Source organism: Corvus hawaiiensis, chromosome 14, assembly GCF_020740725.1.
Source record: "Corvus hawaiiensis isolate bCorHaw1 chromosome 14, bCorHaw1.pri.cur, whole genome shotgun sequence".
In the NCBI taxonomy this organism is placed as follows: Eukaryota; Metazoa; Chordata; class Aves; order Passeriformes; family Corvidae; genus Corvus; species Corvus hawaiiensis.
Genome location: NC_063226.1, coordinates 17,526,091 through 17,542,072, shown reverse-complemented (window position 1 = coordinate 17,542,072; position 15,982 = coordinate 17,526,091).

Sequence of the window (15,982 nt, the reverse complement as noted above, 5' to 3'; positions counted from 1 at the left end):
GTGCAGAAGTAATAAATATTATATGTACAACTGAATAAATTAGTTTTCATTGATATTATTGCTTACTTTTGTTCTCCTTTCCTTGATAGTGAGAGGGGGTTTTTACATTGTTTTATCATTTTTATGTTGAGTAGCCTTTCTGGTGAGTTTAAGGGCAGCTGTCTGTTTGGTCTATGTGGCACAGTTTCAGGATGTATAAAGTAATAGGCGTAAGCATTGCCAGAATGTAAGTAAAACTAAACTCTGTGGATGTCATTTTCTCACTCATTGAAATCAAATTTTTTAGAACTGCATTTGTGTCTGTGTTTGTGTGAGCATAGATTCAAATTCACATGGCCTAATTACAACCCAGTTACAAGAGTGGAATTCTGAGGGATTAAGCTCCTTGGGACAGTAGCTTACATGTGAGATGTGGAGCACTCTGACCACATTAGGGATAAAACCAAACTCTGAAATGAGACCACAGACAGAAACATCTCAGTCCTTTGACATTTTTACTAGGTTGTTCAGTAGTATGCATCCCTAAAGTAATACAATTATCTTCTGAGTTTCTTCTTGCTAAGACATGGTTTTGTCCTAATTACAGGCTGAGATCTGGACCCTCAGCTGTGATTGAGACACAACTGTGAGATTAATTTTATATTATGACTTTGAATCTTTTTTCAATGTGGTCAACACACAAAAAGAAGAAAAAAGAAATCTTATTGCTGCCAACCAGCAAAATATCACAATGTGAGTACAGTTTCAATACTCAGGGGTCTTTCAAATTATGGTTAATAAGTATTGTGGAAAGACTCTTAGCAACCCTTTTTCTGAGTTTAGTTACTGTTCCATTTTCAAACAGACTGGAAAGAGTTCTGGTACTGTTGATTTTTTCATGATTTTCCAAATTCACACAAAATGGAAGAACTCAGTTTTGATAATCCCTACAGTTTTGCAGAGGTAAGACTTTTCTTGCCTGTATGCTGGATGCACAAGTGATCCATGATGTAAATTCATGCTTTTTCTCCATCCACACAGAAATGAAACACCAAGTGCTGTGTGTTAAGCACTCGAGAGAAAAGCCTGCTTGGACATTTCCCCAATAAAATGATAATTACCTTCAAACTGTAACAGCTCAGACAGGGTATCCTTTAGGCTTAAAATGGCTCATTTGGTAAGTTTTTTTTAAATTTTATGTCCTAAGGAATTTGAAGGGTTGACTGCTTTACAAAGTGCCGGAATGCAACTAATACCACAATTTGTTCAACTCATAGCAAGCCTGTGCTTGAATATGGCAGCAAGTCAAAGGGATAGAAAATTCTTGTAATGTTTATTATTTGTATTACAGGAGTGTCTAGAGGCTCTGATTTGGAATGGCATCCTTTATGCTGGCGGCTGTGCATATCTGCATGAAGTTAATCTTTGCTTGAAAGAGCATACAGTATGAGGTAACAAAATAAATAGAAACAAGGGTAAATAGCGATTTAAAGGATTAGGAACTGGGAAACAATAAGTACAGGTATCTGTACAGGATCTCTATACAGTTACTCTTATTTTTTTAAATCATATTTGTACCAAAGTAACATGCTGTGGGAAAAAAAATGTTTCTGAACCAACATGCATTTAAGAAATAATTTAACTCTTCATTCTGCTACAGTCCCATTGTTGTACTATCGAAGACAGAGAATTTGAATAGTAATGGGAAGAAAATATAGATAAATATCCCACAAGAAGTAAAAATGACTTTCAGAATGTCATATTCTTCAGAGTTGGCTTGTAAAGAATTATAGAAACTTTGATAAAATTGCTATGAGTAATAAGTTTATTTGACTTTAAATCAGTCTTCAGTGGATGAATTGAAAAGTATGGTGCATGATGGGATTAGCAAGACTGGATTTGAAAATGAAGTTCCGTTCAGTGTGAGAGAGAAGCTATAGGCAAAGAAAGAAATGAAAAATAGCAATGATTGGAAAACCCGTAATATAACATTAATTTAAAGTGTGGTGAGTGGAAATGAGATGTACTCAATATGAATTTTCTGAGTTTATGCAGTTCCCTTTTTACAAAAGGAGAGTTCTGTACCTCCAGTAATAATGATTTCTACAGATTGAAAGATACCAGAGCTCTTCTCAAAATGAAATATATATTGAGATCAGACAAAAGGGAAGGGATGCAGCAATTGACTCATAAGACTAAAGGAAAAAGTAATTGGTCATTTACAGAGAAGGGATAATATAATATATGATGAAAATATGCTAAAATCAATGGGATTTTTTAATTCGAAAGAATGTATATTTATAATTGCTTTCAATGGGGAAGTGAGTTTATTCATAGGTATGAATCTATCTGTTTGTCTGTCTATCCATCCATCTATCCATACAGGAAAGTTAAATTCAAGCATATCACCCCAGCTGATAAAAATAAGCATTGGGAATACCTGTCAAGCAGACAAATGTTTCTGCTGAAGAGGCCAGAAATATTTCCCCACAACATTCTTTACTGGTTGTAACTCTCTACTGGGAGGAGTAATGAGGTAATAAAATGTAGTACAAACCAGATAATCACAGCACTCTCTTAATAGAAATTTTACTCTCATTTCAGGGTTCAAGGAGTTCTAAAGAGAGATATAGCTTTGGAAACCCATGAAGAATGTTAGAAAAGAATTAAATAACTTTCTGTAGTGTAGGATTAAACACCGGATTCCTGACATAGTTATGTTGTGATAGATGTGGGAAATTTCTGCCACTGAGTTTATAATTTAGACCTTTGTGGAATAACCTAAGTGGTTTGTTCTGTATCTGAGGGAGAGACAGAGGCTCTAAATGATTAAAGTTTACCCTTCCTTAATAGCCAGAATAGATGTCTGGTTGCATTTATGGGCAAGTGCCTGAGTTTGAAAAACCAGATCTCTTCAAAAGGCAATTACATTCCTAAATCAACTAGTTGATATTACTGGAATGAAGGTCTGAATCAAAGTGTAAGTGTGTGATTTTTTAAAATCAGGTGTGGTGATTTGCAGTTCATATTTTGTTAACAGACCAGCACCAGGATTTTATCTTTACCTGTTACCCAAAGTCAGAATTAAGGTTATCCTTTATCTACTACTTAATTTAGGTAATGTGAGGTAAGAGTCATCGTGAAATTATAATCATGCCTTGAAGGTGTTTGGGATTCTCCTCCATTTAATAGTGAGGCAATACTCCTAGGTATTTATATGTATTTGTATATCTTTTCCCAATAGTTTTGATCAAGGGCTGCTACGGATATTTCACAAAACAAACAGCAGTACTGAAGAGGATATTTCATGGAGACTCCCTTCCTTCCCTCTTCTCTCCCTGAGTAGATAAGCAGCCATGTGGTTGCACTGAATGTCAGTGGGAGTTCTGTAATGTATTCCCTCTCAGTGTCCTTCGAAGAGTATTACCAGTTCCCAGGCTACTCCAAAATCACTACAATTTACAAACTCATTGCTGCATCTTTGGATGTTCAGTGTAGTTTTGAGCAGTAAAAATCCAATGAGTTCACCTAAAATCCTCTGTTGTCATCACAATGCAATGGGAAATGTGACCTGCTGGGAAGGATTGCCTACCTGTGCTCCTACTACACTGTAAAGATGGATCATTGCTGAAGCACTTTCTTACTTGAGGGATCAGGAAACACCTGTTAAATTCTGCTGCCTGGGGTTTGAGGGTTTGTGTATTGATGGAAATTAATACACAGTAAGGTCATACAAATTTGCACAAAGCTTTACTGTGTACTTTCTTTCTAAACTCCCGAACCTTTGGATGCTAACTTGGTCCTAACTCATGAGATTCAGAGATTCATTTCCTCCACCAATGCCCCATGTGACCACTTGGATCTCTCTTTGCTGAAGACAGCTGTTACACTCCTCTGTATTTTTGGCAAGCATATGTCCCAGATGATGGTATAGATGAGTTAATAACTTTAGCAAGGTGATTGCCCTTCAGACCAATCTAGTGCTTACTCTGATCCAAGTATGAGTTTCTATTTGTGAGTGCCCTCTGTGAGCTGAAACACCCTCTGGTCACTTCCCAAAACTTTTCTGCTATTGTGACAGAGAGTGACATTCACATCTTCCCATGACTTGGCTCTTTAGTGTGGAGATGGGTCACTTTTCTTCCTCTGGCTAGATTATGTTAATGAACTTTCTAAACATGGCCCTCTCTGTGACCATCTGCATCCTGGAGGCACTTGGAGTGGCTGCAGTGGCCTATTAACGAGAGGATGCAGAAAATCACATTGGAGTGCTTTGGCTGAAGCTGAAAACTCATGCCACTTTCCTGTTTTATTTATGCTCCTTCATTGCAGGGTGAGGATTAGTTTGCATTTGCCACTTCCTTCAGCTGCACATGAAAATAGCAAACAGTTTTTATCGCAGGCACAAGGCAACAACTTGGTGTGTGACTGATCCACAGCTTCAGAGAAGTCGCAGCTCTTTTTATGGAGTATCATCATTATCCTTCTGCCACAAATATATGCCAGCCAGAACCATCATGTTCTGATCTGTGCTTCTTAAATTTCAAAACAGAAAACAGTGGGTTTGTTAGGGGTATTTTTTTGGTAGTGATTCGTTCCTTATGGGAATACAGCAAATGGAAGAGAGGAGATTTCTGTCGTTGTCTCTTGTACTACCACGCTGTAATACACAGAAGAACAGAGCACAAACAGGTTTTTGAACTTCCTTTGCCCCTGGAAATTGGGCAATAAGTGCCTGGTCCTCTCACTTTATAAAAGGGCAAGGCATCATATTCAGTGATGGTCCTCTGAGTAACAAGAAGGGAAATGACTCATCAGAAGTGGACACAGAAATGCACTATGCCAGAGCCCAGGGAAATGAAAACACAGTGATATACTTTAGATACACATACAGTGCATAACAGACCATTATCTAAACCATATAATAAGGGTGATGAAATTTTGACCTTCAGCTCCCACTCTAGTCTTCTACATCTCCAGCTAAATGAATAGCAACTTCATTTGAAAACCATTGGATTAGCAATTCAGATTAAACTTTGTACTGAATGAAAATACTGGCATTTAGACACATCTAATAATGGGCAGCAGTACTACCTTAAGTTCTACAAATAAATTGCAGACATATATAATTAATATCATTTATATCTATAACATTTCCCTTTTAGAAGGATATTGCTTTGATTTACTGACTCTGTAACACTGTTCTGGACATCGGAAATAGGAATGACCCCTCAGGTCACCTAAGTCCTCCATTCTGCTGGGGCAGGTTTTATAGCAGGATCTGTTCACACATCACTGAACTGCAGCCACTTCTGCTGTCACTGGGGAATTAATCTGCCATAAACCCACCCATCATATCACTGTCCTAACAAAGGGCAAATTAAAGCATGGGAAAATCAGTATGTCCTTGGAAATTACCTCTAACCTTAACAGTTTGATAGGTAGATAACCTGCTGAGAGAAGCCACTTTATAATTGCTTTCATACACTCTACATGAGCTGAGAATCCAGGTAAGAGAATTTAGGGGGTTACAGGACAACCAGAGGTCATTTTTACTAGAAGACAAAAAAAAGGAAAGTGCCTTTTACAACATGAGTGTATTTTGGCTTGCTCCTTTTTAGACTAATACATTCACTTTTTAGTCCAAAAAGGAATTGCCAAGCCTGATACAAGCTGTTTAATAGCAAGTTATTAATTTCTGAATTATCTCCGTGCATTCATAACAGACAACAGCAAAATTAAGTTGATCATAATTATTTCAAAATACTATAGGAAATTATGAGATATTCTATAAATATTCATTACTACCAGTACCTCATAGCTAGTAGGAGGATTTTTCATTGAGATGGAATAAAAACGGACTGAACAGTCAAGCCCAGAGCATGGTGATCAGTGGTGCAAACTCTTTACGACTGCCACGTTCTTGTAAACCTTTTTCTATTTCACAGGTTGTATGTTGGATTATTATTTTTTTAACTATAAAATCATAATATTAAAAGACTGTGTATGCTGTAGCATAGTATAGAGCTGTCATGTGAATGTTTTTAATTTGTACAACATGTTTTTGGTCTTCCTGTGATCATTCACCATTTTTCTGGGATTTCTAGACATCTGCAGTCCCATCAGAACTAGCTACTGCTTTCAGTACACCCTTGATAATTCAGGAATCCTGGGCAAATGACCAAAGTCTTCCAATTCCATCTGGCACCATTTCTGGAGAGAAAAGTGGAGCATGTTAGAAGCCCAAATACATTGTAACCCTAATATTCCTAAATGAAGTGGAGCAAAAGTTAAAGAAAGAATGATTTTTAGGATTATTAGTCATTGTTCCTTAAAAATCTAGGCTTCCACATTTTTTAAAACTTGCCTAGTGGAGATAACAGATGAAAACAGAACACAGGTTACTGTCTATCTCATTTGCACTTGCACTTTATTAATACAATGGGAATCCCAATGGGAAATTAAGAGTGCATTTCATTAAAACATTATCACTTCAGAATTCTGAGATAAAGTATTCTCTAATATTCAGTGATATAAAATATAATTTTCTGATATATTTTCTTTGTTTTAGACCCAAGAGCACATCTTTTCCAATTTTGATGTTTACTGATAAATGTCAAGGACTGAAAATTATTCATGATGAAAGAAGGCTTTCTTGGGGAAATTGTGTAGAAGACGTGAAAGAAATAAGAAGGATATTACTAAATGTAGGAGGCTTTTTAAGTCCTGTTCAAGCAGTGTGTAGTGACATCTCAGCATTCCTCAGTATGGATCCAAGTCACAGCAGTGCTGTTCTTGCTGTGCTGCTGGGAATGGCAGTGAAGGTGCATCATTGGAGTTGCAATTAACCTTCATCCTCAATCAAAATAGAAAGAATGTTTCATGTCTGCTGCACGTGTGGAGAACAAAACAACAAAAACAAGGGGAAGACATTCTCATTTAATGTGAAAAAAGGCAGCTGAATAGGCACATTTGGGCAGGCTCTGGGCTACTTTGCTGATAATGCTTTATAAATTAGGAATGGAAATGAGTGGTTAAACCGGGCAACCACTGTTCTGACAGGAAAGATGAGATGGGAGATCAGGGTCTGGAGTCTCCTGAACTATCTTCAGGATAACATTTCAGTGCATGTTCCTGAAGCAGAACTTAAAATCAGTTCTTGAAGACAGAGGAGTGGAAGAGAGGATGTGAGCTTTCATCTCTTAGAGGTAGCTGTACAAAAGAGAGGGAAGCCAGTGGTAGCATTTCATTTCTATGAATGATAAGGTCTCTATTCCCCACTTGTCACCAAGTTTGCTGCAGGACCTGAGAGCCAGAAGGTGTAATCTGTCCTAAAGGCATGGTAACCGTGATGCATCTGGTCTGTGGTACTTTGGAGAGGAAAGTCACAATTATGGCTTTTACAGGCCTCCCTCTCACAGCACTTGCAGCGAGCAGTTCTTTGCCTGCTGCAGCTCTCTGGTGTGTCAGTGCTTTGTGCCTCTTCATGTTCTATTGCAATCACATTTCAAGATCTTATGTTGGTTCTTTAAAAAAAAGTGTTTTTAAAGATCACATCCCCTCTAGGATAAACCTCTAGCATTGTACTTCTCTCTGCTTCTGACAGCACATTCTTTTTGCTCTGAGAAGTGCAAGCTGACACAGTTGATCTAAACGCAATGTAATCCTTTGATTTCATTAAACTTGAGTGATATTAGAGGAAAGTGCCCACACGATTCCTCATGGGATTGCAGTCAAGAGGGGAAATTGCAAGGAACAATTGTGTGCAGCTCAGGCCTTTGACTGATCATGGCAGGCCACTGTGGAGTGTGCTGTTTGCCTTGACCTCACAGCATTCCTGCTCTTCCATCAGGGCTGAAAACTTGCCAGTTCCCAGGTACACCATAATTCTAAATTTAGCAAGTTGGCTCTGAACCTAAATGGGAGGTGGGAGCAGTTGTGCATGAACTGGGAGGCTTCATGATGGGGGAGCTTGTGGCAGGCTAATAGAGTCATGATGGAACAACTGCACTAAAACACAGGCTATACAGCAACAAAAAGGCATTATTTCATCTCTAAGAAATGTCATCCGCCAAAAAAAAGCACCAAAAGTGTGCTTTGATCTCTTCCCTGGGAAGCAGCTTTGGTGATTCCAGTATATACCTCTATCCCTCTTTATCTGTAATGAATCAATAATGCAGCAGGAATCCATTGGCCATTCTGCTGCTCTGAAAGCCATCTCTCAGGTGAGATACTTAAAGAATTGATGTCCCTTTTGTGAAAGAGGGAGAGCTGAATGTATATTTCTAGGCCATCACTGTCTTCCAAATTTTCATGCACTTCTCTTCTTGTTTAAACTTCACAGGGTATTAGTTGAGATTTTATGCTAAACTCTTCTGATTTTGTTACAGATATGGCAAAACAGCGGAGTGCTGCTTTCTGGAGGCAAGTGCATTTCATTAGTGATAGAGTGACCCAAATAGATCCAGTGGCTGTCAGACAGGAGATTAACAAGTTTCTTGTGTAGTGATTAAGAAACTGCCTGCTCTTTAATCTAAGGTTTACAATCTTTTTCTCTAAGGAGTTTAAAAATAATATATTCCTCAAAAACATGGGTTCATCAATAACAGGCTTAAAGAACTTGAAAAAATGTGAGATCTTTGAGCAGTCACCAAAACTTTTTTAAAATTACATGAATTATTTTACAAATTAAGTATATAGGAAAATCTCCTTCCACTTTTGCTGTTTAGGCAGTGCTGAAAATCAATTGCTCTTAATTTCTAATTTGCACTTAAAAGCACTTATACTTGAAAGTAATTTTAAGTGTGATCCAATCCTGGTGGTGAAACATAGATTTAGAAGAAACATAAAGATTTTAGTTATGGGCTAGCTGTGTTGAAATTAGTTAGAATAGGAAGGAATTTGGGCCCAGCTAGAGTTAAGAGAGCTGGACCTGAAATGGGTTTTAAGATGTTAGTAACTGATTACCAAATAACTGATGATCTGTCATTTGTATGTTTGCTTAGCTGTGCTTAGAACGAGGAATAGAAATATTGATGAGTTGGTGTAGGGAACAAGGACAATTACCAATTTCCTCCCTTGGTAGGAACCCATCCAAAAGTCATGCAAGAGGAAACTTAGAGGTCACCAAAGTAATTAGGATTGTTAAAGTTCAGAGAGGCAAAAAGGTCAAAGTGAGGAAGATGAGTTACTTCATCTTTTTAAGACCACTGACCCAATTCAAGACCACCAACTCCATTCAGGACACACACTACGCATGCTTAATGACATTTAAGCTTATTTCCATACGAAGCGGAGAATGGGAGGTGTTAATGTTATGAATATGCATTTGTATTTTGGATATTCATAATTTTTGTAAATAAAAAGCTTTGTGTTTGCTTGGATCGGGGCCCTGCGTCTTAGGGAGCTATCCCACGCGGTGCCTGGCGCCAAATATAACATTCACTTTCTAACTTTAAACTGTTAGAGAGTTTTTGTCCATCTCAGTTGCATATCAATATTAGATCGATATTCAGATTTTGGTAAATCGGCAGGGTGTTATAAATATGTTGTCTCTGCATACAGCCAGCCTGTTGTTCAAGTATACAAGTGTTAGATGCTTGTGTGGGCGTTACTGCTGAAGAATCCAAGTACAGCTGTCCATGAATTATCTGCTCCAGACAGAGCACAGGTCACGGATTTATCACACACTGGAAAGCCAAGGTGAACAAAGCTAAACAAGGCATCTGCAACACATCAAGGAATGTCCCAGAGCCCAGTGTCAGGCTTTAAGTAGTAGTTAGTCTTACTTTAAATAACAGTGTGCTTTTTTTGTTGCAAGGTGCAATTAAATTGTCTAAAGACTTCCAGGATTCTTCAAAGAGCCCCCACTCATTTTTAATTCAAAACATATTTGAGTAGTAGCTCAAAAAGTATCATAACTGTTTCTTAAGGAAGATAAGCATTTATGGAATATCTTCCTTTACTTCAAGAAATTAATAGTACATTGAATATGTTTGCCTTCTGCTGACTTAAAGTGATGTTGTTTATTCAGAATTTGATAATTTCAACACATCTCATTCAAACAGGAACATGATTTAAAAAACACGTAGGAGGCAACATATACGCAGAGACATGGATGGTGACAAAGAATCCCTGATAGAACAACTACTAAATACTGAACTTAAGGAAGATCAAGGAATTTTGTTAATAAACTGCTGAGGAGCATTCCAGAATCAGAAACCCTACAGAGAAATATTGCTTCCCCCCTAACACACTGGAATCTGATACTGTATGACACAAAAAGTAGCCTCTAAGGCATGCTGCATTCTAAATATATTCTTGACACCAATGCACAACTACTTCAATCTGTAAATTTAGTTACTTTTTTTCTTTTCTGTGCTAGAGGACATGATTGTGCTTGAATGGGAATTGAAGTCACTTCTGATGCTTCAATTCATGTATGCAGTTGATATCTTTTTTGCTACCACAATCTAGTAATAGATTTTATCTTTTATTGGTTATTGTTTGTAGTAGTTTCATATTTGCATTCTGTATTTTCACTTGAAACAATCAAAAGCAATAAGAGAAATCTTGCATCTGAATTTAATTTCCTTTTCTCGCCTATTAATATTCATGCTTCATGCCATGCATGAGCATTAAAGAGAAAATCCTCTTGGCTATGTGCAGTGAGACTTAAAGAAAGATCAAGGAAGATTCACTTCATGGGATTCTGCTTGGGTCATACAGAAGGGCAAAGCTAAGGATCCAGCAGCAAGGCTTTTTGGCAGGAAGTCTGTTCCAAATTGTGTCAAGTGCTATTCCAATAAAAAAATGCTTCCATACTGCTGTTGCTAATTAATAAAAAAAAAAAAAAAAAAAAAAAAAAAGGTTGGTTACTTGCAATCTTGCTGATCGAGGGGAAAACCAGACAGGACTGCAAGGTGCAAAAGAGCTATTTAGTGAGTTCTGTGCTTGGGAAAATAATGTTGGCACTTAGGTAATGCAGGAGGCAGTGCCTCAGCAAAGGCAGGAGGAAGGAGGAGAGAGCAGGCCAGGAGAGGATGGCAGGAATGGCCACAGGAACGAGCCAGTTTGCTGCAGCTCAGGGCTGCAGTCACTGTGCTGGCTGAAGCATCTGCATTGCACAGATGTGTAGGCAGAAAACCAGTTTTATATAACCATTTTTTAATTTATGTTCTGTCTTCCCCAGTAATCATCTGTTGTCTGATTAAAAAGTTAATTATTCGGTTTTATATTTGAATAAAAACTGTTGGTGTTTTCTTTTTAATGCAAAAGCTTCCTGTCCTCTGGGGAGTTCCTCTGCCTAGACTTAGAGGAGAAGGTCTGGGCAGATCCACTGCAAAGCTCTGCCTGCTTCAAAGCCTTATCAAAGAGATTTTACAGCTCTTTTACTGAGCGAGACAGTAGCAGTGAACTCTCTCGGGTGCATTATCATGGAGGTTTCTTCTTTATTTCTGGTCTAAATATGTTAATGATGCAGATGACAGTTATCTGTCAGAATACCTGTATTAGGAACACAGGTATTAAGTTTCTTAAGGTCTCTGATATTATATTTGAATAGCAGAATACTCAACAAAATCTTTGTGGAGAAAGTGAAAATTTCTCTGCTCTACCCTTCCTGAATATGTTTCCATTCTGCTCTTATTGAACATGATGCCTGCTACTATTACTTCATTTAAACTCTGTTCAGCAAATTCTATTAGTTTCACCAGCTCTGACAAAGCCAAGGTGAGGTGCAAGCATTTTTCTGACATCCTATTTCAAGCAATTTCCTCTTCATCATCTTTTTCGTCTCATTCACAAGGTTTCCTTTTCTGAAATGCACACACTGGTGAGGCAGTCCTTGCATAATACTTAGAACAGCCAACAATTACACATGAGCTGCCTAATCTTAGGGTCTGTTTCTTTTGAAAGAAGTGTGCTCGTTTTATACAGAGTTTTCTGACTGGGAAATGAAGTGACAAGTGATTTTTGGCACCTATTACCTGCTGCCTCCAGTGTGCCCCTAGCCTTCCTGCTTTCGGTGCTCTGTGGGTTTGTGTGTGTGCCTGCCCTGGTCTCTGTGTTAGGCAAGGCAGAAATTAGTGCAGTCCCCAAAAGTACAAAAGGAGGAGGTTCATATAGGGAGATCTGAATAGCTTGAAAAATCAGGACAATCATTTACTCAGATTTTTAGAGTAATAGCAGATAATTCTCAGCTAACACACATAAAAATACACAAAAAAGAGCTATAATTCACATCCTGGTCTTCTAGTTGATTTAGTTAAATCAGTCTTTTCCTTGCAGCTTTTCTGAAAGTAAAAAATGAGAGATCGGGGATTTCTTGTTACGTATTGCCCCCTACAGATAAACTGGATGATGACAACAACCCGCGTGTAGAAGGGGAGAACATGTGACTGCAGACCAGCACACGTTCAATTTTTACAGATTTAAAATTAACTTCCGAAAAATCATGTTGTCTATGTTAACGGGGTTTTAGCTTAATTTTTTATTTTTAAATTGAGCCCTGGTCATACAAAAAAGCAAAACTTGGAAACCAAGAAAAGCAAGCAAACTAACACATCAGACTGTACTGATTTTCGGTCTAGCAATGACAAGACATCTTGAATGCTGATAGATTTCTTAAAGCCTTTTCCTCCATTCCAAATAGAAAATATTAAATCAGCTCTTCAACTTCTCATGAAATCTATGCAAGCCAATATCCATCAACATTTTATTCTAACATAAAGGAGAGTTAAAAATAAATAAATAAAACTTGTTGACAGGGAAAATTATCATGCACGAAAATTTATCATTGAAACAACTTTTAAACCTGATGTTCTACATTTCTATTGTATGAATATAAAAGAGTAAATTAAACACAAGAATGTGGGCACTCACAGATGCTCATATATGCAGAAACCCACTTTTTATAAACCTGGATAAACCTGATGAAGACCCAAAGAATCTATTTTGTTTCCTATGAGCTAAAAGTTTGATGAAATAACATCAAAGATTTGCTTGCTTCTTTCTGTCTTGTTTTTTTTTTTTGGTTTTTTTTTTTTTTTTTTTTTTTTTTTTTTTAATGAATAGATTATACCATCATTTTATGGGACTTTCAGTGAGTGGGCTGTGAGTGCTTACACCAGCATCACTTTCAAAGAGGTGACATTGAATCACAGAAACTGTCCTGTAAGTGACAATAGTTGAGCGGGATAATCAGCCTCCCTTAAGACTCCCTTGGCAGTTTGGAGGGTAAGGATCCAGAAATCCTTGTGAAATGCCTACAGATAGTGTCTCTGCTGTAGTGTAAGAGCTATTCAGATAGGAAAAACACAGAGTTTCAAGCCCCAGATGAGGCTGGGAGGAGGAGAAGAGTTAATAACTGGTTTTGAAAATCCCAGCCTTGAAGCAATCTGCAATCATAAGAACTCTATTTGTCTAAATTAAAGACCTACTTAGGCAGTCTCCTGTTCATGGAAATTGCTATATGCACATGATTTTCTCTCTGGAAAGTGTTGAAAGGAGCCTGACATAGAGATTGCTGAAATGAAATAAGGAATTTTAGGGTTAATGAAAAAAAATTGGGAAAATATAACAAGTAAAGTAATTCTTCTACTTTATGCTCCTGACAACCTCTTAACTAATTACCAATTACCAATAAATACAAATCTGGTTTCTGGTTATTACAAGACAATTTGTAAGACACATACCTCCTCATTTGAAATTCATGGGAGGAATTTCATATCACATTAGAAATTATCTTTAATGTATTCATCATATACCATCATAAAATACATAATCACGGGAAAGATTACTGAGTGCTTTACTTGGTCTGTACTCTTTTAAAGAGGTAAAAGGATTATGCTTAATTCCATTGAGATCTTTTTCTCTCTGAAAGGATGCATTTGAAACTTCTATTAACATGAATAATGTTCTTTCTCATTATAGAGGGAAGATAAAGGGCATGGGTGGATATCTTGCAAGTGAGGAGGCAAGAAACATTGGTCCTTCTTCCCTTTAATGGAGGCATCAGTGCTCTGAGGCCCTTCCTCTTGGATTATCTGCAGTGACTCCAAAACAGCATCACTCTGGGCCTATTTACCTTTTTCTATAATTTCCAGGAGATTCCAGAGGCTGCAGATATCCTAAACAATCAGGTAGCATTCTGTATGCTACACATGAAACACAGAATATTATGCTGCAAAAGATCATTTTTTTCAGTCTTCTGATTTTTGGTGCCTGTGAAAAGAATTAGGCTCTCAGTGAATAAGACAGCTTGATTTTCTTTAGACTGAGTATTCTGTATGGCACATGTCAATAGTTCTACTAAGTGATCCAGAAAGGAAAATTCTATCTGGTATAATTAAAGTAAAATTTTGTTATAGAAGTGATCACCCTTTTTATTTCTGGGTTGAAAACGCTTGTGAGGATGAGTGAGGGAGGATATAACTCTGCTTGAGGGACAAATCTGCACCTACTCCATGATGGGGTTGGGGTAGGAAATAGTTGCACAAACTGTGAGACATGTAAAAAAGACTGCAGATCAAATCTGGTTTAGACCTTCTTTGCATCAATTTGTGTAGCTATTTATTTTGTATTGGAGAAGTGTAGTGACAGAGGAAATTTGGCTTCTATTCTCCTTATTTCTTCTGCAGGAACTCCACCCTTCCCACCCTTTTTTCTCATGCTATGTCTGTCTTATCCATGTAAGTGGTAAAAAGGTCCAAAAGTTTCTTTTCCAAATTCTCACAGAAACAAACACAGAGGGCAAGAGAGCCTCTAGGTGGTACTGTGCTATAAAAAATAATTAGGGACAGCAAGAAAAAAGCATGCTCAGTTCTTACTCACAGTTCAAGATTTCACTTAGATTGTAAAGATTATATTTACAGAAGAGAGTCCTTTTCCTATTAAGTGAAATTCACTCCAGCAAGCTGACATTCAAAAAAAATTCTGTGTTTTAGCGGTGTCAAACTTCATTGCTTTGCTATTCCCACGTATCTAACTGAGCTCTGCAGGATCCTATTTTATAGCCATTTTCATGGAGTTTAATGTTTAACACTACTAGATCATAATTTCATTGAAGATTGATTCTTTCCTAGGTATAGCAGAAACCCCTCTGCCAAATTTGATAAATGGCTTTCACGTTAGCTAGGATATAGCCAAACATCTTACAGGAGAAGCAGAACACTAGATTTCTTGTAGGGGTCTTTCCAGAACATATATATCAGAGCCAAAATGTGGTGCAAACCTTAGTATAGAACAAGGTAAATGTTTGAGGTGACATGCAATCTGCAGTCAACACCAAAGGAAAGAACAAATCGTTCTATAAGAACTGAGCTCTCTTTCAGGAAATAATTAGAAACTAAAATAGATAAAACTGAAACTGTTGTTTTTTGGGTTTTTTTTAAGAGGAAAAGAGGCCAAGGTTATGATACAAGAAACAGTATCCCTTAGCTGCCTGATGGGTGTGCACAGCTCAAATTTCACCCCAGGATAAGGATATTTTTGCTTCTCTCCTACAAGTGAAGAGAGTCACCCCATTCATGACACATGGCAAGAATCTGCTGCTCCTGACACATCTTTGTCTTTTTGTTCAGCTCCTTCCATTTGTTTTATTCCTTTCTCTTCCTCTGCACTGTGAGATCTCTTCTCCTCCCCTCCTTTGCACCCCTTCAACATGTTCTACCTCTCTTCTCCCTGATGCCACTCTGTCTTTTGTGCCAGAGGCTGCAATGGTAGCACTGAACACTGATTATGGATTGTATCTTCTATGTTCTTGTCAGAATTCCTGTCAGAAGCAGTGGATTAAGATAATGTCAGGGTGGATTAAGGTAATGGGAGATACAATACAGGTAGAGAGGTACCACAGAAATATTTTCTCATTTGGTCATGTCTGCTGTAGGATTAAATTTGAAACACCTACCAGCCTTATATTCTCCTACCCAGAAAGCCATTAACTCTTCTCATGCAAACAAAGTAAAATTAGGAGATGAGGAGCATGATCAGTGGGAATTCCAGC